The 25,560-nt window shown below is 34.0% G+C and overlaps 1 protein-coding gene across 1 annotated transcript in view; it reads left to right on the top strand.

Moving 5' to 3' along the window:
* The window catches only part of LOC128995177 (polypyrimidine tract-binding protein 2-like), a 533,132-nt gene that overhangs the window by 8,736 nt on the left and 498,836 nt on the right, over positions 1 to 25,560 (top strand). The gene's annotated exons all lie outside the window — the stretch shown is intronic.

Below are 25,560 nucleotides of genomic sequence, written 5' to 3'. Positions count from 1 at the left end.
GCACGTGATTATAAACATTCGATTTACTCAGGATACAGAGTACAATAACTAAACTACAAATCTCACACCATGGCCTCCTTAACTCTTTTAGGCCCACTCCAAGTAAGAACTATCTAGAACCAGTTGTTTTTTTTCTTTTTTCAGTTATCATCCTATTGTTCAACAAACGGGAAGCAAACTAATTGTTATGCCTTGAATGATTTGATTTGTTTTTAAACATGGCATTTTGAAAACTGTGGTTTGAATGCTCTGGATCAGGTATGAGACATAAATACTATTAAATTTAAGAATATAGAATGTGGGCAGTCTTATGAATTAATTTAGAGCAGTATATTCAAATGGGCGGGATACTTACACTCAACGATCCCTTAGCTCGTAATCCTTGGCTTTGACTCAACAATAAGTAAGCACAATTAAGCGATTAAGAAACAATTCTTTCTGGAATTATTCAAACTTGGAAGTCATGGGTCTGTACATACAGTTGCTAATTTCTTAATTGGCTAGCAACTCAATCCTGTGAGATGGTAAAAATTTATATTCCCAAATATGAACAGGTTGCAACATCTAATATAATAAAAATAACATCACATTGATTCTAAAAAATTGATCCTAACTAAGTTATTGCTTTTTTAAGTCATTGATAGATTTATTGGTCATTTAAACCACAGTGACTAGTCTGTGTTTAAACAATGAGGTTATTATATTCCAGTCCAAGTATTTCTTCTTCAAGATAAAATTAGGTTAGGTTTGTCGTGAGGAAACTCTTCTATTATTAAAAATACTTCCTCTGTCTAATGAAATTTCATTCAACAAAGACCGGGGTAGCTTTCTTTCTAAATTAATATTTACATTTGCCACAGTACAAAGCCTTATTGTACTTTTTAACTTGAAACTAATTTGAGAAATGCTACTTCTTTCAGCATAAATGGGTCTCTTTAGTTTAATCCAAGCAGCCTACAAAAGGGGATGCTTAATTACAGAAGGAGAAATTTCAAAAACCCTTTTCATAAATTTGTAATTCTTTTATTGAAGCGGTGTAGTCGGTCATTCTTGGATTGTTTTAGGTTCTTTCATTGTTCATGAAATGTAACACTCAAACTAATTAGGTCCACTGACTAAATTTTGTATTAAAAGGTTTTCAAAACATTTTAAGAATGCGAGTTTATTTCTCTTCTTAGTGTATATCTCTTCTAAATTGTAACTGTATTTTCAATTGGTAGACACTTGAAACATATTTTCTTCCACAACTATAATTCTATAACTTGATACATGTTAATGAGTAACAAGAACTGAAAAACAAGGATAAGGAAAAATATGTTTATTTTATAAGGTCCACCTACTTTGGGGTTTCTTAAACCAAACAGAATTAGAACTGAGTTCTATCTTCCATTCTGCCTGGCGGGGTACGGCCCTTGAGGGAACCATTCCGGCATTCACCTTAGTGAGGAAAGAAACCGTACAAACTCTCCTCCGATAGTCAGACCTCCCGAATGTGAAATGGCATCATGATGCCACCTCACTCGGTCAGATTAATACTATTACAAAGATTATTAATACTAAATAAACAATACTTAATACTAGACTCATACTTAACACTAGTTAAATTGTTCTTAATCTATTTTCCTGACTTCGTTCTTCTTATTCTTCAGATCTACCGTCCTTGATGTTTGTCCTCTTCTGTTGTTCTGTTGTCCTGTCTGTCTGTTGTTGATATACAAATTGACTCTGTTCATCTGGAATATTTCCTATCTCACTCCAACTTTGTACCTTCAATATTTTCTGATGCCTCTTCATTCATCCATGTTCTTAGAGTTCATGATATCCTCTACTGCTGGTCTACTCAGTTCAGGTTGTAGTATGGTAGATGTATCTTGCCATTATGAAGCCTTATATAATTTTCATGCTACAATTCTTGACAACTTGACACCTCTCCTCTGTGTGAGGTGTCAATTCAGTTTGTTTCTTCCTGTGCTAAATTTTCTTACATTCTTCATTATTATTTGTTATTCCCTCTACTCGCTTCCTGTATCATTGTATTTAGGCCTATGAAATATAAATTAATTTTAATCATATTATATTTTCTGCCTCTCAGTTGTGTGTTAAGAATTGAATAATGTAATTAAATTGTTTCTATAGAAACCAAAATTCACTGTTTGTTAAATAGTGTTTATTTTCAGAATGTTATTTATATTGCTTCTCATATGGTTTTGAATCATGACTTTTTTGTAATACAGGTTTTAGAAAATTTGTTTAAGATCAATGGTAGAATAATTTACCTATTTAAATTGACTTGACAATTTAAACGAGTCTTTGCTACACTTTAAGACTAATTATTTTCATTGTAGAAGTTTATATTTACATTGGTTGTTGCAAATTGAAACAGTTGACAAAACAATATGAAATCTTTGTTTTCTTAGTAGGCGATAACTAAAAAAGATAGTGAACTACTTTTGCATAATTAACATTCTTTCCGAATGTAATAATGAACTTTTGCAGGTAATAAACATGTAACGAAAACAGGTAATTTCACAGTAGTTTAGCAAAAATGATTTTCTTTGACTATTCTGTATTGACATTTTGGTACAATTGATATACAAACGTATTTTTTTATTCCTTTACAACAGGTGGATGGATTGGATTGGTTGTACAGGTGTTGATGGTTACAATAAGGTCTATTTTTTTGTTTCTTTGTCTCCTTTAATCACAAAAAATCATGTATGTCTATTAAGAATGGAACCCTTCTATACAAAACACTTCGTCCACTATTGTTATACACCTGCCCAGTATGGGGAACTGCTTCATCAAGCTCGATTCTTAAACTGCAAACATTTCAAAATAAATTTTTAAGGATAATTCTAAAATGTCTCTGGTATGTTAGAACCCGTCAAATACATTTAGAACTAGGAAAAATACCTATAGAAGATTTCATAAAGAAAATTACATCAAAATTATTTATAAAACTTCCATTTACCAGCAGCATTGGATTTTATAACACAGGCCAACCTTCTGAAATCCAGATACTCCGACTAAAACCCAGATTGCCTCAAGATGTTTTATTATAACAATTTTTTTCATTTGTGTTTCATTGGTGGACAGCGCCTTTACAGTCCGACCCGCTAAAACAGTGACAATAAGTGCCTGAGGGGCTAGCCATAGCAGACCTCTACCTACGTTAATATAATTAATAATGTTATTTTTTTACTTTCTTATATTATACCTAACCTGTATAGCAATGTAATGCTGATCGGTTAGTAAAATTGTAAAAAAAATTTTTTGTTTCTAAACTAATAAACAAAATTATTACAACTGTTTCTTAGGGTATACCCTTAGACAAACTGTTACACAAATCTCTCAGAATTTCCCTGCATGATTAATTTAATTTATTAATTTATGAGTGTCCATGCTGTTATAGGGTGGGGAGTTTAGATTTATATTCAAATATAACACTTTAACCAAATAAGGGAAGTATCTAGCTTCAGTTCTTGTATCTTGTTTTAATCATGCAAGCTTCAACATCTTTAGTCATGGTTGACCCCAATTCCTGCACAAAATTATGTACTTTTATACTTAACTTATTACTTAAGTACTTATTTAATATATTTCTATTTACTCGAGTGTATTAATTTGTTTTGAACCATGGTGTTTTTATCATTTGGCTATTCCAAAATGGTTATCAGTTTTCACCCTGTTCTCTTTGTACTTTCCAAAGATACAAATTTTGATCTTGCATTTTCATCCATTACCACTTATATTTTCAAATATGTCAAAAACATATGAGTTTTGACATCATTGTGACTAACACAAATCAATATAAAATCTGTAAAACTAATCACTAGATAACTTTCTCTTAAATTTAAACTTTCTCCCCAGCTCTATTTGATTTCCTTTAGGCTTACTTCCCAAGTAAAGTTAATTTTGTTGCCCTACCAGCATGTTCGTTCAGTCTTACTTGTGCCACAAATTTAATTAATATTTCAATAAGCTTTGGTTGCACCTTATCAGCTCTGTTTTACAGGCTTGCCACTACCGCCAAACTGATAAACAATTATGAAATGTTTAATTAACTTATCCTCCCCCTTTAACTTTCCTAATGTTTATTTTGTGAGGTTTTCATTTCACTTTTTATCAACCTGAAAACAAACTTCCTTTAGTCATCAGTATCAATGATGTAGGCATAAACTTCATAGTTCATAATTAAAATCTGCAACATTTGTTTTTAGAAAGAGTTTAAACATGTTTTTTTTATGAAATTTAAATGTTGTTTCTCTCAAAAGCTTTTCTAAAATTAAAACAGTTTATCCCTCTATCTATCAATTATCAATATTGTTGGGTAAAATTAAGTTGATTTGTGAAATAGAGATCATACGATGTCAGTGAGTGACATATAGAGGAAGAAAACGAATATTTATTTTCATCAAGTGGCAGACAGACTTTATAAATACAGTATATTATGCCTCTCACATAGATTTTGCAACAGTCGCTATATATTTCAATCTGAATTTTTCATCTCTTATTTTTATTTATGCTGTTTTCATAAAGAAATGTGAGGTAAGGTAGGTTACAATGATTGATTTAGATTTTGAAAATAAAAATTTAACATTGTGACATTGAGGAAGTTAACATTTTTCCATAAATAATTTCCCTCTGTATTCTGTATCATGATTCTAGTTGTTGAACTTTTCTTGTAAGTAATTCAAATTCCAAATTAAAATTGTCCTTTTGAAAATTGGCCTGTCTTTCTTAATTATTTTGGCTTGTAATAGTTTTAGACAAACACTTAACATTTCCATCCAAAGACATCCGAAAATAATATTCTATGTATTATTTTCCTTATAGTTAACTAGCTGTGTACCCGTTCTACGCACGGCGATCTTATAGTATTTCAGTTAAAACCTTCTTATATAAAGAATAGCAGTTGGTTTGCATATTTTCACATATGCTGGCCAAACTATTATACATAACTTCATTTTTATGTTGTTTGTTGTTGTTCCGAAACGGTATGACAATCAATAAAAGGTTAAATTACCTGTGTCCGCCGGTCGATCCTAATGTATCCTATTACAGGAGATGCATTTCGGCGAAATTAAATCGCCATCATCAGTCCTAATATAAGGTCTTGAGCCTCCCCATTAGGTGCGTCTTGGTGTTTTTGAAATACATACACGAACTGTACACTTATACACATGACGAATAAAACATAAATACAGGGTAGGCCTACTTTTATTTTTACTATGGACAGTAGACGCACGTCGGTCGTATGCCGAGTCTCGACTGAAACGCTCATTGAAAAAATTTAAGTTTCCCAGCCATATACAACACTGATTCAAGGTCTTTTCCCGGTTATCAAAACTCAAGAACAATTTTATACACAAAGAATCTCTATTTTCATTTACGGTTACCCTACAAATTATTGCACTTGTGATTAATTAAATCTTTTATGTAAGGAAAAACGTTTTTAACTTACTTGGTTTGGATTTGCTTTCAAACCGTGATCGGAATTGGTTGCGGTATTTGTAAACAACATTCAATGTAACCATATCAGTGACAGCTAGAATAAATAATCTTGATTCGAACAGCTGTTCGTTATTTCACACATGAATATGTAATAAACATTGGGAGAAAACTTTACAAAAAATCGCACAAAATTGGGTTTTTAATCGTCCGTATTTTTATTTACAAAGTAGTGACGCCATATTTTAATGGCTAAAGACAATCTCGCCAATCCAGTGAATACATTAAAATGATTTGTAACTTGATAGGTACTCTCGTTTTTCAGGAGCAGGCCGCGTAAAATGGCTCTTGGGTCGTAACAGACTGGAAGACAGACAGAAATTTAGATGAGACTTGTTTCGGTTTCTTTAATGTACAAAACGTAAAAATAACCTAAAAGTTTATGATTCTGAGCAATGTACAGACAAAACTCTAATTCTATTTATATAGATTGGAGTAATGGAGTGCTTTTTATGTCTTGTTTTAAATGATTTGGTAGTCAATTTGGTATTTTAGCTCTTTAGCACTCACTGCTTTTCAAATAACAACATATCAGATGATCAGTTGAGATGAGTCAGGTTTAAATTATCTGAATGTGACATTTATCAGGAAGTGTGTTTCAGTAAAGTTCAGCTTTTCCCATGATCCTCTCAGGTGATTAGTATAATAAAACCACAGAGCTATCACAGGACCCCACTTACTCTAATACTTGACTCAAACGTACATTTAAGGGAGCTTTGATGTACAAGTTAATGGCGTTTAAAGCTTTAACCTAGAATTTCGATTTACGTGCGAACTTTATCTTTCTAAGGATGTACTCCATTAAATACAACGTGATAAATACTAAGCTATTTGACTGGCATTTATATGTGTGCATCAAACTTTGTTTTACACTTTAAAAGCCGAATGTAATGTATGCACGTTCATTGGAAATTAAATATCATCACAGTGTTTTAAATACAGTAGTTGAATAAATTCATTGATATTTTTAGTAGTTGTTCTTTTTGTCATGACCCACGTAGTAGAGATGTATTTTAGTTAATCACATTTTAAGCAAAACACCCCTACCAGCATTCCATTTAGGTCTCTACTTCGTTAATTAATATTTTAATGAACTTTCAATGCTTCTTATCAGCTCAAACTCTGCAGGCTTATGCCTACAATGCTATCACCCAGTAATACAAATGTAAAATTTATAATTATCTCATCCAAGCTCGCTTAAAGACTTTTTGGTAATATTTTTCTAATCTAATCTAATTTTTCTAATGTTATATATTTAAAGCTAAATAAATTTTGAACAGGCATCCTAAAAAACAAATTTTCACACTGACTTTAGTTTGATAAAAATAATTGCATTTACTAACAATCATTAAATAAAGACGATATACAGTACATTTTTTTGGAATTTGGGAGATTAAATTAAAGCTTTCTTAGTTTACAGTTGATTTTAGAGTCTCGAGTACATACAAAAAAGCATAGTTTGTTAGACTTCTTGCCTTTGTAAAACTAGTTTTTTGTCGGATTCTTAATGTTTTCCGATTGAAGAACATGTATCCTCTCTTAAATTAAACATTGTATCCAACCATCTATCCACTATCCTGTTTGTTAAAATATGTTAAGTATCGAAGCGCGAAATAATAATCCAATACTTTTATTGGGCCATGCCAAAAATTAGGTTAATATTTAAATATCCCCGCTACAGCAAACCTGCCGACTAAGCGAATTTCTAGTTGCCTGAATTGATTTTCAATTAAATGTATTTAATTAACATTAGGTTTTATGAGTACATAGGCTTGCTGCTACAGGGAGGGTAAAAAAGTGTGATTTTAAGTAAAATATTAATAACTTAGTATAAAATAAATAATTTTCCAAGTTTGATCAAAATATATCGATAAACAAGCAAACTACAACATTTTACAATATTCTCCATAAGAATAACATGGGAATTTTAAAATAAACATTTTTAAATTTTTATACTAAATTATTTGTTTTTTAAGCTCTTTAAAAAGGACTGAAGAGAAATTGGGAAATTTTGTGTTTTGGGGGTCACAAATGAGAATAACCAATTTTTACCTCATAAAACCCCGTTCCCATGGTCCGATCATGCTGGTTCGCGAACTCATTTAAGCCCGCCTTACACCTTTAAGCCCTGTACACACCGGAGCGATACTTTATCGCTGGGGACGCGCGATACTATTCCTAGAATTTTATCTGCGATACTTGGGCGATAATATCGCAGCGAAAACAGGTGCTTCCACACCAGAGCGGGAAAGGGACGCGCGGGAAAGCCAGTACACCTCAGAGGGTGCGGTGGTTGTGAGACTCCCTAGTTGCAAAAGTGTTGTGTTATAGTTAGTGTTTGTATACTGTACTGTGTGTAAAATTAAAACTATGACATGGTCTGATGAAGAAGAAGCTTTTCTGTTAACTAGCCGTGCTATTATAGAAGATGAGAGAGCAAGGAAAATGTGGGTATACGACATAAATAAAGAACGGCTGCGATTTGGTCGAGTACCATATACGCTCATGACCCAGTTAAGAAAAGATTAAACAAGATTCTACATATTCTGGAATTAATCAGGAATGTTTTGACGAGTTGCTGAGTTTGATTTCTGGCATTATCGAAAAGGAAAGTACCCGCTACCGTGAAGCGAGTGCCGAAGAACGGCTAGCAATCACTTTAAGGTTTTTTTTCTAGGACGCTAGGCACGAGCCTGGGATTGTTTTTCACATTACTTCAGGCTAGACCTAGGGGTTGCGGCATTACCAGTTAGATAAAATCCATTGGTGGTCAGATAAAAAAATTTAAAATCAACACAGTAATCTAAGTTCCCTACATTTTTGGATGTTGTGCATTTTTCCCATTTTTTCCATAGCATTCTATATTTGTAGAATATTTAGATATCGCAATCGTCCGCGATTGTGCATATCTCAAATAACCTGATTCCGTATCCGAAATATTTCAAAACTGATGTGACCGATAAGTTTTATCTAAACCATAGAATGTTAAAATAAAATAGAGTAGAGTAGACTTTCTGTTAGATTTCTTTTGTTTTGTTTTTAATATTTTGCTATCAATGTTTATTTCTAGCTTTATTTTAATCCCTTGTGTGTAGTAATGTATAACGGCTTGGCGCGTGTCAGACAGCTAACATGGACGGAGACGATGACATACTTGGTATTGACAGCTACAGGAACAATGATTGTATGGAGTTTGATAATTATAGACAATTTTCGGATTTATTTACCTTAGAACCCTCTGAGGGGTTTTTAAAAGTTATTCATTTCAATATTCGCAGTTATAATAAAAATATAGATAATGTATTAATTCTTCTTGAAGACTTGAAAGTAAAATTTGACTTTATTGTACTTACTGAAGCGTGGTTGGAATGTGGAAACAATTTGACAGATTTGGAGGGATATGATTTGTACTCAACTGAAATACATTGGAACAGAAACGACGGTGTAATTGTGTATTGTAAAACTGAACTTGGAGTAACATCACAACATATATCAATGGGTGAGGCGACGGGATTACAATTAGACTTTTACACTGATAACAGACACTTTAATGTAGTAGCCATATACCGTAGTCCATCTATGAACTATCATTCATTCGTAACTGATCTAAACAACTACTATAGCAATGTTAATAAACACACTACTTACTTTTATGTTGGTGACATCAATATTGACATTTTACATAGTTGTCAAAATGTTTTTGAAAAAGACTATTACTTAAACATACTTTACAGTGTTGGCTTTACTGATTACATAAACAAACCGACAAGAGTAACTGAACGATCTGAGACCTGTATTGACCATTTATTTGTAAATCACTTTGATTATTCCGCAATAAGTTCATGCATACTTAAAACAGATGTTACTGACCACTATGCTATTGTTGCTAAACTTGAATACTGTTCTTCTAAAAATCTACACACAAAAACAGATGACAACGAAACAATCACTTACATAGACCAGAAATTGCTACAAGAGCTGATTGAGCGTCAGCCATGGGACCATGTTCTGGCTCTGCATGATGTTAATCTCTGCTGCGATGCATTTATTAGTACTTTTGACCATCTTAAATGCCAAGCGACGAAGTCTAAATATAAAACCAGTAGGCATAAGAAACTAAAGCCTTGGATCACAACCAATCTAATTCGTGGGATACGTGAACGTGATAAATTAAGTAAACGTGTAAAAACGCACCCTTTCGACGAAAACTTAAAAGTCAACTACCGTAATTATCGTAATTGGCTAAACCGAGAAATCAAGTCAGCAAAAATTTCCTATTACAAGCACAAAATTCTCGAATCAACTGGACGGCCAAAAGAATTTTGGAATATAGTAAATGAAATAAGTGGTATAAAGAAAATTCGTGAAAAATTTCCATTAAGTCATTTTTATGAGAAATCCGATAAGGACGGTATAAAAAAAGTAGCAAACTCGTTTAATAACTTTTTTACAAATGTAGGTAGGAATCTTGCCCAACGCATACCGCAACTGGCTGGACCTCCGCTGATTGACGATTCAGCGTTCAGAGTCAGACATGAGTTCCGGCTAGAGCCGGTCACCGACAGCCAACTTGAGTGGTGCATTAGGGATTTGCGTGGTGGATCTGCTCCTGGTATAGATGGAATTTCGGCGATTTTATTACAAAATAATATTCCGGCACTGATACCTCCACTCAAACACCTAGTTAATCTAAGCATTCTCTCAGGACAATTTCCTGACCGTTTTAAGATAGCGAAAGTAGTTCCTTTGTATAAATCTGGCACAAAGCAAGAGTTAAACAATTATCGCCCAATATCCCTGTTGAATGTTATGTCTAAGATTTTAGAAAAATGTGTCAAAATACAATTGCACTGTTATTTGGAAGATAATAATTTGTTATCAGAATGCCAGTATGGTTTTAGGAAGAGTAAAAATACTAGTGATGCTCTCTTCGCTATGAATAAATATATTTCGGAGTGTATTAACGGAAATGAAAAAGCATTGACTGTGTTCATTGACCTTGCAAAGGCATTTGATTCCATTGATAGAAATATTCTTTTAAATAAAATGGAATGCATCGGAATTCGTGGTTTGGCCCTAAAATGGTTTAGTAGTTATTTGAATAAACGAAGCCAGTTAGTTTCTATTAACAACAATTTTAGCGATATACGTGAAATAGACTATGGAGTTGTCCAGGGCAGTACGCTGGGACCATCCCTTTTTTTAATTTACATAAATAATTTAGACAAACTTCCAATCACAGGAAAGCTCTTTTTATTTGCCGACGACACTGCAGTTATATTCAAAGGTAATACTTGGGACCAAACATTCAATGTAGCGCAAACAGATATGTTCCTTATTCAAAAATGGTTCTCCCAAAATGTATTATCAATGAATGTTTTAAAAACAAAATATATGCCAATTTTCCTCAGACAAAGTAGTAAGCCTCCCACCAACCTCAGACTAGTGATGCATGTTTGTGGAGATCCAGGTGTCTCTACCTGTGGTTGTTTACATTTGGAGAGAGTAGATCATTACAAGTACTTGGGAGTGATATTGGATAGTAGGTTAAGATGGGAACCCCATATTGAATATTTAAAGACAAAACTTAGGAAATTAATTTATGTTTTTAGAAACGTTCGCGAAATTCTTAACATCAATGAAATAAAAATGTTATACTATGCATTTGTCCAATCAGTACTTCAATATGGAATTATAGTATGGGGAGGAGCTAGTAGCAATATTTTAAAGCCTCTGTTTGTCATACAAAAACTAATTATTAAAATAGCTTTTCAATTCAACAGGCGTTTCCCTACAAATGTATTATTCAAAAACACTCAATTACTTTCGGTGCGTCAACTTTTTATCAAAACTTTACTTGCATATACCTACTCTAATCAAGATTTGATAGTGACGCCAATCACACATAACTATTCCACCAGAGGAGCTGTAAATGTAGGTATGCAGGTACCCCGAGTTTTCAAGTCTGCAAACCTTACTAATGCTTTTTTATATTGCGAATTTTTTGTATAGGAATATACCATCAGAGATTAGAGATCTACAGGTATCTCTTCCAGTTTATAAACGTTCGGTAAGCAGTTGGCTGTCGGAGATTGGGCTCGATCAGTCTGAGACACTTATCGGTTCAGTATACAATACCTAACAATAATTATACACAAGTACAACAAACAATATTTAGCGTACATATATCAGTAACTGCAACTCCATTCACTCGACTACCTTTTATTTAGCATTAACTGTTCCTGTAGCTGTCTCATAGCTTAGTTGTAAATAGTATTTTGATTAATTTAGTTTTAATTTTTTAAGAATATTTCTAATTTGTAATAGAGCTCGTCCCGCGCACAGGTCTTTTACGGCCTATGCGGGACTATTGTTCGTATTTTGTACATGTATATATTGTAAACATTTTTGGAAATAAAGCAGATTTTGATTTTGATTTTTTTTGACTTGGCGGGGATCGAACCCGGGACCTCCGGGACTGAAGTCCCGCGCTCTAACCACTACGCCTGCTCGCTCCCCAATCACTTTAAGGTAAGACTGGTATGTAGATATATTTTTCAATGAGTTGACGGATCAATTAGCATTCCACCCACCTCCATTACAATTACCATTACCTACCATCTCTCTAGTTCGTCTAGTCTGACTAGCAAAACCTCTACAATATGCTGTGCTATAGCTAATACAATATTGTATGAACTATTAAATAGTAACTAGCTGTAACCCGCGGGCTTTGCCCCGTTTAACTTCTTAATTTTCAATCACCCAACATTGGATTGACAGCGGCACTGGAAAAACTATTGATAATTCAAATCAAATGTTTGAGTGTTAAAATAATTAATAAATCCAAGATGTCTGAATGTTTGGGAATTCTATTGTAAATTCTTTAGAAAAACGTAGTTTAATAACAAATAATGAAGACGAACCCTATTTTAAATTTCTAGTTGCTAAAACGTGATATAAATCATAGTGCATCGGGTATGTATAAACAACTTCAAGTAAATGTTCGGTGATACACGAAATGTTGTTGTTTTTACACGTACAGAGAAAAGACAAAACTGAGTAGTTCATCGTTTGGCCACATTGGTATCGCCGCGATACAGCGCTGCAAACAGTGCATGCAGCGTTACCGCGATACTATCGCTACGGTATCGCATTCGCCTCGGTATCGCGTATCGCGGTTCGCTCTGGTGTGTGCGGCTCCATAAGGCTCTATGGTATCGCACGGACCACTGGTATCGCAAGAGAATTTCCAAGAAAAAGTATCGCGCCCGCTCCAGTATCGCATGGAGTATCGCTCTGGTGTGTGCAGGGCTTTAAACCAAATGTCATCAAAATCGGACAAAAATTACTAAAGTTATTGTGTTCACGGACACATATATAAATCTATAAAAGACAATAACACTCATAAACATTTTGATTCCATTGTTTCAAAAATGGCAGGGAAATTTGAAAATATGAAACCCGTGTATATGTTATGTTTTTAGAATCTAGATGCAATTTTAAGACCTTTTCCCTCTTTGCATTTTCGCTCTAAACGTACTTGTTTAGTAGCTACATGATGCAGAATGTACACAGCAAGTCATTTTTCCTTAGTTTTAACACGCCGTAACTCCTAAACGAGTAGCTTTAGAGAAATAATGCTGAGAAAAAATATGAGAAAAATATAGGGTCTTCCATAAGAAAAATCTAAAATGGTGGCCACATTAGAAAAATAGCGGAACAAATTATTTTTTTAACTTTACCAAAGTTTTTAAAATAAAAAATCCAAGGCATTTACAATTTAATATTTTGTCATATATATCTTATAACTTTCGAATAAAATAGCTCGCACACTTATATCAATCACCCTGTGTAACAATTTGAACGAATGATGTTTTTGGCCTCCGGGGGACATCAAAATGAAAAAGTAAATCGGTCCCGGGCCTAGATCTTACCATGCCAACTACGGTAATACCTACTTCCCTATTGGGAAATTCGCTAATACTGAAATTCTAGTAAACAGTTTGTATTTAAATTCTACATTGCGTCCCTAACCTGACGAGAACTGAGAACGAGCGATGGGAGGGCTTCATTAAAATATTGACACTAATGGTGCTACAGCCTTGTGAATAATTATATAAGGAGGCTTTACTGCATTAGCAGCGGAATATTATATAGCGCTTCTCGTTCACTCCATTAGCCATTCAAATTATGAAGGAAACAAACATGCTGGAGCGCGCTTTAACGAATTCTGTTTGAAAGAGTCGCTGTTTCACCCTCGTAAGTTCACCTTTGCTTTGTTTCAAGCTGATAAAAACGTTTGTTCGTACACCTTTGGCGCCAATAATTAATACCCGGCCCTGAGGGAATGCTTAATAGGCTCTCTCCTTTCTTGCAAAAGTAGAATTTGTTTTTGATCGCGATTTAAAGTGCGCTTTTTATGGAAAGCAAATTTACTTTACCTTATGTGTGTGATAAGGGTAATATTGTGCAAATTGTGTAGCTCGATTGAATGTTTAAAGATATTGTGCATGACTGGTCCAGAGGATAGAGCGCGGAACTCCTGTGCTAGAGACTCGGGTTCAGGTTCCTGCAATCAACAGCTGCTTACCTATAAATGCGTGCCTTTGTGATTAGAAGCCATGTAGGGACCATTATCTACAAAACAACAATGTATAAGTCCATACGCCACAAAAACTTAAGTTGACCAAAAACAAAATATCAGTCCAATTGCAAGTGGTAAAGACAACGAAGCAGATAGATTAATTTACTTCTAATATGTGGTTAAACCTATTGATAATGATAATGTATTGATAGTGAAGGTTTAATTAAAGTGCCACGTGTCGGATGAAAGATCGGTGGTTTTTTAACTGTAGGTTTAAAATATTTCCAAACATATTTAATGATTTTTAATGATCCTTATTGTTCTGATCTTAATTTCGTTCGCATACGTTTCTCGTTACCTTCAGTGCTTCAAAGGTCAACAATTGCGGCACGCAGTAGAAGAACTAAACATTCTTGACAGTGTCCGACGTACTGCAGTTGAGAATGATTTTGTTGAGTACCTATCTAAATCATAAGATCATTATATAATTACTAGGTGAAACCCGTCGAAATCGACGGTTACTTTCAAGGTTTACGCCAATTCATATAACAACGATTAATCTATGATTTTATTAAAAAAAAAAAAAAACAGGTTTTTGGGAAGACACGATCTAACTTCAAAGGGAGGTATATCTGTCACAGTGTAAGTTAGACTTTTCCTTCGTCACGTCGCGTCAGTTCATATCGTACTTCTGTTCCAATGGATAACCCTCTAGCACAGTTTTGAGAAATTGGTCGTGGGGTTACTGTTAAAGCTGGAATTCCTTGACATGGGGGATGTCAGTTAGTTGTCTCAGCCTTATCAATTACACAAAGTTGTCAATATAATCTCTATACGGAATTTTAGGTGTAGTGGAATATACTTGAAGTGAAGTTGGCTTTTATTCTTGAACTGATAGGGGCCTCCTCATTTATATGGTCGTGCGGCTTCATTGGCAACAAATAATGCAAATGACATAGCAATGTGGCATTTCCAAAAAGCAAAAAAATAACGTAAATTGGCTGTTACGTAAATATTGACGTTTACATGCATTGTTAATCATCGTATCTTATAAAGGATGATGTGATCTAGTTTAAAAGGAATATGACCTTTCTGTCGTTATTCATTGGGCCATATTTACAGCCAAAATGTTGTGTTATTTTGAATAATATTACCAACCCAGTGGGCCACGGTCCATAAACTTAATGGACCACTGCAACGTTAAACACATAAAAAACAGTGAAAAACAGTAAAACAGTGCATAAACTTAATGGACGGCCACTGCAAATAATTTGTCAAGATAGGTACCATTTTAGGCAAGGTTTCTGTGTTTGGATGTTATTAGAAACGGTAAGAGTACAATACAATTATTCTGCAGATGAATTTTCTGTTGGAGAAATTTAAGCCGAATTATAAATGTCACAATGCGAGTTTGAGCATTTTGTAACTACATATAGATAAGTTACATAGATTTTTTAGGCTGCTGCTCAGTGCACTTTAAGAATATATATTTTAGAGATAAATTAAATTGTTTTGTTGCTGAGTAGCGCTAGTATACATGCATAACCCTTTTCGTTAGTCTAATAACACCAAAGGCTCTCTAAGAGTTCAAGTTCTTTAGGTATACATATCTATATTATGTCTTCACCAAGCTGAATGAATACATCGAAGTAACCTCTCTGAAAAGTCAGCAGTATACTGCAGTTTTTCAGCTTAATGACTTTCAAAATCATGCACATATTTCTACATAAATATTGTTAAATGTTTTATCCAGTTGCTGTAAACTACTATTAATTTAACAAAATATGGACACGGCTTAAATGGGCACCGTGCCCTTCTGCACTTGTATTATTTTGTATTGTATTACACAATCAAAGATTTTTCCAATGATTGAAAACATGTATCACAATAATCTCATGAACCTATGATGATCTGTCTAGAATAATATGATTAAATATATGGAAAAGGAGTGAAAAAGGCAGACACCAACCCGTAAAATAGATATAAGATAGTTCAATAAAAAATAATTGTAAGAGTTCCCACTGATTTCGTAATGGAACGTTATATTGCAAAACATGACATGATACAGAAGAAAATCAATTTTAAAATCAGGAAATAACATTGCAAATACCTCTTTTGGACAATTCAGTAACTCCCAATAAATGTGTGTTGTTTAAAATACAATTTTTAATTAACAGCTGTTTCATTAAAAAATATTGTCCACATGGCCAAAATGTAAACAAATCTGTGAAAGGATCTTTAAAGGCTTCTGGGGCAGAGCCCTAAGCTAATTTACTTCGTTTTTCTTTCGATAACTCATCTACAGACCAAGACCTTTCTTTGGACACCTCTGCCAAGTTTCTACGCCCAGCCGTTGCCTCAAATTAGTGGAGACAAAGTTTCCAATTAAATATTTACATTCCCCCATGTTAATCTTATGGGAGAAAAACCAACTTTGATGGAAGATCCTGCCCAAACTAATAAAGATATCAAAAAACGAAAAACACTTTGCAAAACTACAGATCAGGGCAATTTTTTTGGCATTTTAATCATCAAAATCGGTCCAAAAATGAGGGAGGAGTTCTGTTTACAAAAATCGGCTTAGCGTATTATATATATATAGATGTAAACATGTTTGCATAACCTTTGATGTTTAATTCAACCTTCCTTCTTTCGGTATTTGTAAAATGATTAAACAAGTCTTATTACGTAATAAATAACATACTAATTTTACAACACATTAGCAATAATATAATTAGTCAAAATAAAAATGCTAATTAAAATTGTAAAATGTCAATGTATTTAAATATACAATGATGCTGCAATACGTCTTCTATCTGTGGAACTTCCTACATTACACAGATTTACATTGAGAAAACTTATTAACGTTAAAACCCGAGGCAACCTCAATTTGACCTATTTGATCATGCTTACCATGTTAAACCAAGTGGATAAAACCCTTCTCTTCGCTGATAGCGTAGTTTTAAAACTCTCTCAGGGCTGAGAATATTAATTATTTCAGACTGTTGCCAGAGGTGTAGAAAAGGGTTCAAAGAACAAAAGGTTTATCGACCAAAACGTAGAGCAAAGGTTAGCTTAGGCGAGGAAAACAGTAACAAATACTTTCAAACAGAATTCTTTATGAGGTCTCACTGCGATCGCAGTTCGCGAATTTAGAGAGGTAAAGAATAGGAGATTAAATTTACATTTGTAATCGTCTACCTTGTATGACTAGACGATGTTCATAATATAATTCTTTTATCGGTATAAAAAAAAACATGTCTATGTCCAACTTTGTAGAGTTTGATGGTTTGATTCTCAAAGCTAAAAAAAACGCATATGTTAACTATCTTGTCCTGTGGTGTCATAACCGAATGGTAAAACCAAAATCTCTCAAATATACTATACACAAAGAATTTAAACAAAAATTTTGTCGACGTCAAGACAATTAAATGTGTAGCCTTCCAAGAAACACATCACAGCAGGCTACACATTTCACAATAGAATTTGAAGTTTAGTTGCAATATACAAAGTCAATTTTTAGACACCGATGGTAAATTGTACGATCTCTTGAGAGCATACGGCGCCCGTATGAGTAACACGGCAACACCAATGCTGTACCCAAGTTGCCTACGAGCTCTGCAAGGCGCGGATTATAATCTTTCTGCTGTGGAACGATGATCTCGTAGTTCAATATGAAGTATAATTACACGAAAACCTAATAGAATTGTCATGTACTTTAAGGTAACGTAGAAAATTTATGTTAATAATTCCAGTATTCCATTGTATTGGTGGTTTAGGAATTTCCTTGATCTATTTGAAACTTTCCAAAACATATTGTTAATTTAACATTGCTGAACATCTGAGCCATACCATTAGACTGTCAGTCGTGCTGTGGTTACCATAGGTTATGGCGCACACCGCTGGAACCGGTCCCAGCGGTTTGCACCAGAACCTATGGTAACCTTGGCACAGCCATTAGATGTATCTGACATTTTTCTAATCTCAGTAATCAACCAAACAGAGTAATTTTTGCAGCCGAACATTTGATTCGCCATGATGTTGATGAATGAATAATACGTAATGTGCGCAAGGTTTAGTTATTGTCATAGTGTACTAAGGACCCGTAAAAAAAAACGTTTAAAAAAATCATTTAAACAAAATCAATAAGAAAGTGATTGACTGAACTGGCAAATAAATTTTGCCTAAACCGTATTGATGATTAATTATTTAAATTACTGATTATTTCTAATTGCTTATATGGTGGTGCTGATTTAGGTGTCAGACTTCGGTACTAAAGACTTTGTGTCAAATTTCATCAACCACTACTGGTGTTTTGATCCTCGATCAACAAAAGAACGTGTTAAGCTGTAAGTTCAGTTTTAAATACAGTAACACTTTCAAGCAAGGTAAGCCGTCCCTAAATCCCTCTACGAAGCTATCGTCAACATTTAAAAATGTATTGATTGTGCACTGGCTGATATGCAGGTAAGATGCGACGGGCGTAAACTGCTCCCCCTTACCTGGCACGCCAGTGAGCGCGTCCCGCAAAACAAACATAAATAAAACTGATTTATTTTGCACGTAGAAAGTTAAGAGTAGAAAAGCGGCAGGGGTAATTCAAGTAAGAATTTAATGATGGAGTACAAGACCAAACTAATGTGTTGTCCGAGACGACGTGGCGCGCTGTCTTATGTTTACTGAAGACTTGGCCAGTGATGCGGCAAATCGAATATCAGACACAGTCTGTAAACCGTGTCCTCTCCCTTCTTTAATACTTAAGCTCCTAAAGCTGCAAGATAGTCTTTGAGAACTTGTCAACACAGCAGTGATCTTTTATACGTTTTTATAAATAATGTTAAGCAATTGGGTGGGGTTTGATAATAGAGAGGTCAATTTTGAAAAATCGTTAATGATTACTACTCCTGCGTAGGATAATGTATTTATTTTGTAGCAATTAATTAAAACCCGAAGAACTGTTCAATAGGCAATAATTTTCACTACTGCCCTAAACGTCTCCATATTCACGACAAAAAATAGGAATTATTCGTGCACCTGTTGCTCGAATTCGAGCAATCACAAAGTATTACAGGCGTTTTTCAAAATGAATAACAGTTATAATTTCCGATGACTTAAAAGAGTCAACTCAAAAATAATGTAATCAGCGCCACTCATCCTACACTCATCTCCATTCGTACTTGGCTTGAAATACCTACTTTGTATGGTCGCCATTCGATACTCCAATTACCGAAACTGTAAACAAAATCTTTTCTTCATAAGAAATCTTTTCTTCATTGCGATTTTGATGACCAGTGGGGCAAAGCCCGAGGACTTTTATTACATGAATTGGTGAAGTCTACATAAAATACTTCATTTTTTTAACACATCATTTGTAAAAATCTTTCCATTATTAACGGTTGAGTAGTGTTTCATAGAAATCGCCTTTACGTATTATATATAGGCCTAAGGTTAAGGGACCGATGGGAATGTTGGAAATTTTTTCATGGACATGTCCATTGACTTTCTAGTCAATCCTACGACGCGACAGCTCAACCAGTTTCTCGGAGTAAGGAAAATTGTATTTCTCTCTCTCTCTTAACGTATGGAATTTCCGTAGAACACGTTAGATTACCAAGTAAATTAATGGCAAATGTCAAAATATATATTTTGAAAAGATTAATGTCAAAACATGGCATCCAGGGTTATATCAACCCATCTACGAGCAAGTGTTTTAATTAAGGTTGTGCCTTTTTACCAAAATAAAAATACGCTTTAACTGAGAGACCATCCAAAAAAGTTTATCCAACTTACCGATGACCGGGAACAAAATAGTGAAGTCGATCCAGCTTCACTTAGAGATGGATTAGAAATTAACATTTCCCCCGTTTAAGTTGATATAATTATTAGCTAAACAATATATTACAGCTGAGGATAGTCAGCTGAGTGGCATGGACTGTGACACCCGGACAAGGATAATCGTAGATACCAAGTGACCGGGCTTATCACTTGAGCGCATATCATCAAGTGATGCCCAGAGATCCCTTAGAGCTAGGCTTGATTATATAATGCCTTTGCTCACCACATGGCAATTCAAAGATGAAGTGATGCTGAAGTTGAGAAAAGCAGTTTAGCAGAAGTTAAGTGTGATGCACTATGATATGGTTATTGCTCGCGACTAGAAGCCGACTTATGCCACTCGTGTATGGTTGAGTGCCTTGAAAATTTACCCAAAAGTGGGCAATGTTTTAAAACTCCGTACACAGTTACGAAATGCCTTCTACTTTGGTTGGTACTGGCCATATTGGTCGTATTCTTTCACTTTGTGAATCATTCATATATTTTTACATTTTACACCAATGTTGTGAATGTGGTTTATTGATTCAGTCTTTTTGTTTCCTGATTCTAGCGCTTCAGTTGTAAATTTGTTCTTCGTAAATCCGTCAAATGTTAGTCCAAACGTTTGTGCAAATTAATATTTATAGGTGTCATTCACAGACAGTCTTGTAACATGCTTTACGGACTTAGCTATTTGTACCGAAGCATTAACTATTTTTGTAATGATCAAGAAATAGCTATTTGAGGCCTACGGTTCAAAGTGGATTCAGAACCACTGCGTTTACGCATAGCTATCAACTTGCTCACGCCAATATTGTCAAACGTAGGATGTTGGTTATGACGTCAGCGATGGCGTCATGCATCTTTTATGAGTCAGATTATTGTATAATTAACAATGTGTGACATAGGGAGAGAACATACAATAATTAATTGAAGAGTGAGAGAGAGATCAAGATAAAACCGGCATGTCACTCTACACGCAGCAGAGATTATTTCCGTGTTCCTACATACTTTTTATTTTTTAAGGTGGTAGTTGTAAACACCATTTTAGGTAGTAAAATCATGTAATCAGATTTACAATTTAAATCGCCTTTTCCCTCTTCACGTTAGGATATTTTGTAAAATTAGTTATTACTTCCACAGACAATAGACCACCAATGTTTGGCTCTGTGGTACTTTTTATCTATGTTAATTAAAACAAGGGAATTAGCATTACGTTCTACATGTATTTTTTATTTGCGTAATGGATATTTCGTTACGATGCGTTTGATGATTTTGGCAAGACATTTTCACACTACTGTTATGTATCAGATTTTGCGTAATTCTTTATTAAAAATGAAAGTTTCGCGTTGGAATATACGAAGTCAGTATTAACCACTTTTAAAATCATGTTCTGGGATTTTATTTTTCCATCGTGTGATCGTGGAAACGTCTTTATTGAGATAAATATTCATAGAAATAACATTACAAAGCATAGCATTGCAAGATTCATCATATTTTGCTATAAATTTCAATTTGCATTTCGACTAATTTTCCCGATTGACGTGCAGTGCTGGATAGGGAGGCTTTTCCGCATGCGTCTATATTATCACTATGCGTACTATACAGCATAGGATACAAACAGAATTGTCTATGAGATGTATAAATTGGCTCACTAGTTCGAATATCTTCATATTCAACAATATAAATGCAAAGGCTAGCAAGCTAGATGTCGGTGCTACATAAATTTTAAACAAAAATAATTAATTTAGAAACAAAATAATAAGGTCACACACGCATGTGGAGGGAGATTTTATCACTCTTTTACGTAATATTTCTGGTTATAAATCTGCGAAAATCTTCAAATTTAAGTTATTTGTGGCCCCTACTCATCAGTGCTATCGGTTCCTTTGTTTTCCCCGTTGCAGGACATGGATTAAGTAAGGACAATTTCCTGCCCCTGCCTTCCTCATTATCTTCTTATTAACACCTTTTTGACAGACAGGAAATTATTTCCATCTTGTTGTATAATGTGCTTGAAATTAATTAAAGCAACAACACATTAAATCATCATGAATTGAAGATGAAATGTAGAAAATGATTAAGTGTTCTCCGAAGGTGAATTATCACCTTTAATTTAACTTATTAGTGGATATTCCATAAATTTATTCAAACTATATAAATTAATTACTTCTTTGTAAGTACAATGAACACAAATAGTCGAAGTAAATTTATGATGAGATTAATTAACTTTAGAAAAAAGTAACAAACGCAAGATAATCTGCCTTTCCAACAATTCTTTAGAACTAAGCTTAAAACTACACGAAGTAATACAAAATATGTAGCCTGTATCAGGAAAAGTTTTAAGATATAATAATTAAGATATTTTGCTCAAGCTTTTTGATAGCTCGTTAAAAATGATTATTGCCAATTAATATGGATGTTTTTCTTAGGCCCCGGCCACACGATACGGTTCGACCGCGCGGCAGCCGCGCTTATTGGAGATATTCTTCGGACATTTCCACTGGTTTTTGAGTTTGTTTTGTGTATTTTTTACTGGTTGTGTGGTGTTCAAACAATGTTTGATACATATGAACTCCGAACTATGGTTTCGCATGTGCTCGTAAAAGGTTTGGAACACAAAAAAATTGTTTTTCCGTTATGAAGGGATGGACCCAATGATTTATGTTAACGTTCCAGATCACCACACGCTTTTAACGCACAAACTAACATAAGTGTTTCGCCCATGACTAAAAAGAGTGAACTGAACTATGTTTCAATAGAGTACTGATACTGGGAAAACCCAACAGGAAGCGGTTCATCCGCCTCGTGTGGCCAGGCACTTTGCGCGGCTTAACTTCGCGCGAAGATAAGCCGCGCGGCTTAAATTCGCCTCGTGTGGCCGGGGCCTTACAGAGAAAGTCTATGGCGTAGAAATTAAAACAAGCGTGAGTAGTGAGTGCACTAATTGCGGTAAAATAAAAAAAAAATTCAACCTTTCTGATTTTGGCCAAAAAACCAAACAATTTCTTATATTTTAGATATATTTATGTTTTAGTTAACATTCCAAATTTATTAAATATGACCTACTACTTGTTATTTTGGGAGACATTGCCATTTCCCTCACTACTGATTAATATACGTTTTTAAACGTTTTGTTTGATATCAAAACATGTCAGTTAAGTTGTGTGTATACATAAAGATGATCATGTTATTTCCAACGGGCTACTTAGGGTAAACAATATTGTTATCCGTTAACGAGTCAAAAATGTTAACTTAATTAATTTTGACGCTCGGATCGTCCCTCCTCTCCTTCTTTCTTGATAAATTAATTTTCTTGTTAAAGATTAATTAACCTGAGAGAACTTACGAAGATTGATCTTTTTTGCATTTTGCTAACGTTTTAGAGACCAGATATTGAAATGTCTGAATAGAGTGGATATACGGGAACATTCCTCCTATAAATTAGACGAAATAATATATTTATTGCCAATATATGAAATTAATTACGCACATAAAAAATGGGAAGGTATTCAAAAATATACGGAATGTTAGTTCAACTAAACTACGGTATGATATAAAATGATCTACCGGTTCATGTTGTAAGAAATAAACGGTATCAGCAATCTTACACATACTTTCTCCCATTATTCTATCAAAAAGCCATCTCGTCCTTATGGAATTTACTGCAGGCTCTTATCGTTCACATAGAGTTTTCTTCATGAAGATTCAGCTGACCATAACTTTACCCTTAATCTTATCATACAAAATTGCTTATCCCAATATAAAGTAGGTTGCGTTACCGATAAAATCCAAACTGATGGCATATTTCATATTTTTTTCAACGTAGTGACAGGGTTTGCTGCTAGCTCAAAATTAATAATCACAGTAACTTAATAAGATTATTTTTATACATTTTTCAAATAATATTTACGTAACTATAAGCTTGCTAATCAGGGCTAACTCTTTTACTATGTAAAAATCCTGATGTGTTCTTAGTGAGGCACCCAACATCGTATATTAGGCCTACTTGTTTAAATTTTGCATTAATAATTTGTTGTTATAGCTAATATTCTTAAGCATAGGCAAAAGAAGAGAATTAATAGATACAATTAATGCAAATATTAATAGAAATATATTTTTTTGCAACTAGTATTATGGAGAACGAATAATATAAATAGTGATTATTGTGGGGAAAGAATTAAGTCTGTTAAATTCCCTGAAAATTAATCATGGAAGAAAAATATTAGAGTAATTGGGTAATGGACCTTGCAGCGCTAAAGTTAATAGGTGCCGAAGAATGGACAGGATCTGGTAATTTCCTGTTTTGCGAATGAAAAGCAGATGAGAAAGTATTGTTTAAGAATTGAGTTCACAACATCAGTTTCAGGTTTTTATGCTCAACTTAATGTACCGTACAACCGTAGGTTATAATGCGACTTTTGTAACTGTTTCGCATTATGGAAATACTCATTCCTACTTATTGAAATGCTACTTGTGGAATTGAATGATTTTTGTGTTGTGTATAATTGAATTTTTTTTACCTTATTAATTTTTCTTTAGGCAGTAGTGTATTTTAGTCCTTATGTAGGATTAGAAGTGAAATTTATATTTTACTTTACACATCAGGTAATTTCCGTTACTGTAAACTACAGTATTTCTTTGTATCATAGATTATTAATCTATGAGTTCATTGTGCATAAAAAATAGAAGTCCTTCGTTGACAAAAACGCTCTCCTGGCATCAAAATATTATTTTTATCTTTAGATAACTAATATTTCATTTATTATCAATGTATTGAAAATAGGAAGCGAGCTGGTCTAGTGGTTAGAACGCGGGTCTTCAGTCCCTGAGGTCCCGGGTTCAAATACTGCTAAATCACCAATGGATTTTATCTAAGTGCCGCAACCCTTAGGTCAAACCTGAAGCAATGTAAAAAACAATACCTGGCTCGTGCTTAGCATCCTAGGACAAAAATATTGTAGATCGACGAAATTTATCCCAGTAATCATTGTTAACGTAATCAAATCCTTTAGTAAATGATAACAATCAAGAAATCCAGTTTGTTTTATTAACAGTGGATTATGGCCATAAAATAAAACATAAAATGAATGTCACTAGGTAGATTTCTGTACAAAAAAACCCACAATAGTATTACTTTTGTAAATGGATAGAAAACGTGTAGAGTCAAGTTTGTTTGGTTTACTAGAAACCAGATGAATAAATCTGGAGGAAATAGCCAAAATAACCAAGTGTATGTAATTATTTAAAACTGTAAATAAGCAAGAGTGGTTCGAACCAGGAGCTCCTATCTCATCTGAAAGATTATGGCTTAATGCGGTATAAAGCTTCACCTGTGTTATACAAATTATTTCAATGTAACTGCAAGGTTTCAACTACTCTCTTACACGCTCATATAAGCTTGGAAAAAATTATGTGACTCTTATTTTTTTACCAGATTCAAATGTTTAAGTCTAAGGATCAGATGCCATTTATATGTAAGATTGTACAAAAGAAAATATTGCTGTGTCCTCTTAGTTTAAGGAATTCGTGGCGACATTCTGGTAGATCTGTAGCAACCTTATGTTTAGATCTAAATACAGGTTTAATCTTGATTCACTATGCTTTAGACTAGCTATATTCTATGCCTTTGCTATGTATCTTTCTCTCTT

Source organism: Macrosteles quadrilineatus, unplaced genomic scaffold (assembly GCF_028750875.1).
Source record: "Macrosteles quadrilineatus isolate MER2022 unplaced genomic scaffold, UCM_ALF_1.0 Scaffold_5__1_contigs__length_97177068, whole genome shotgun sequence".
Lineage (NCBI taxonomy): Eukaryota > Metazoa > Arthropoda > Insecta > Hemiptera > Cicadellidae > Macrosteles > Macrosteles quadrilineatus.
The sequence above is the reverse complement of the archived record's forward strand: the minus strand, read 5'-3'. Positions and strand labels throughout refer to the sequence as shown.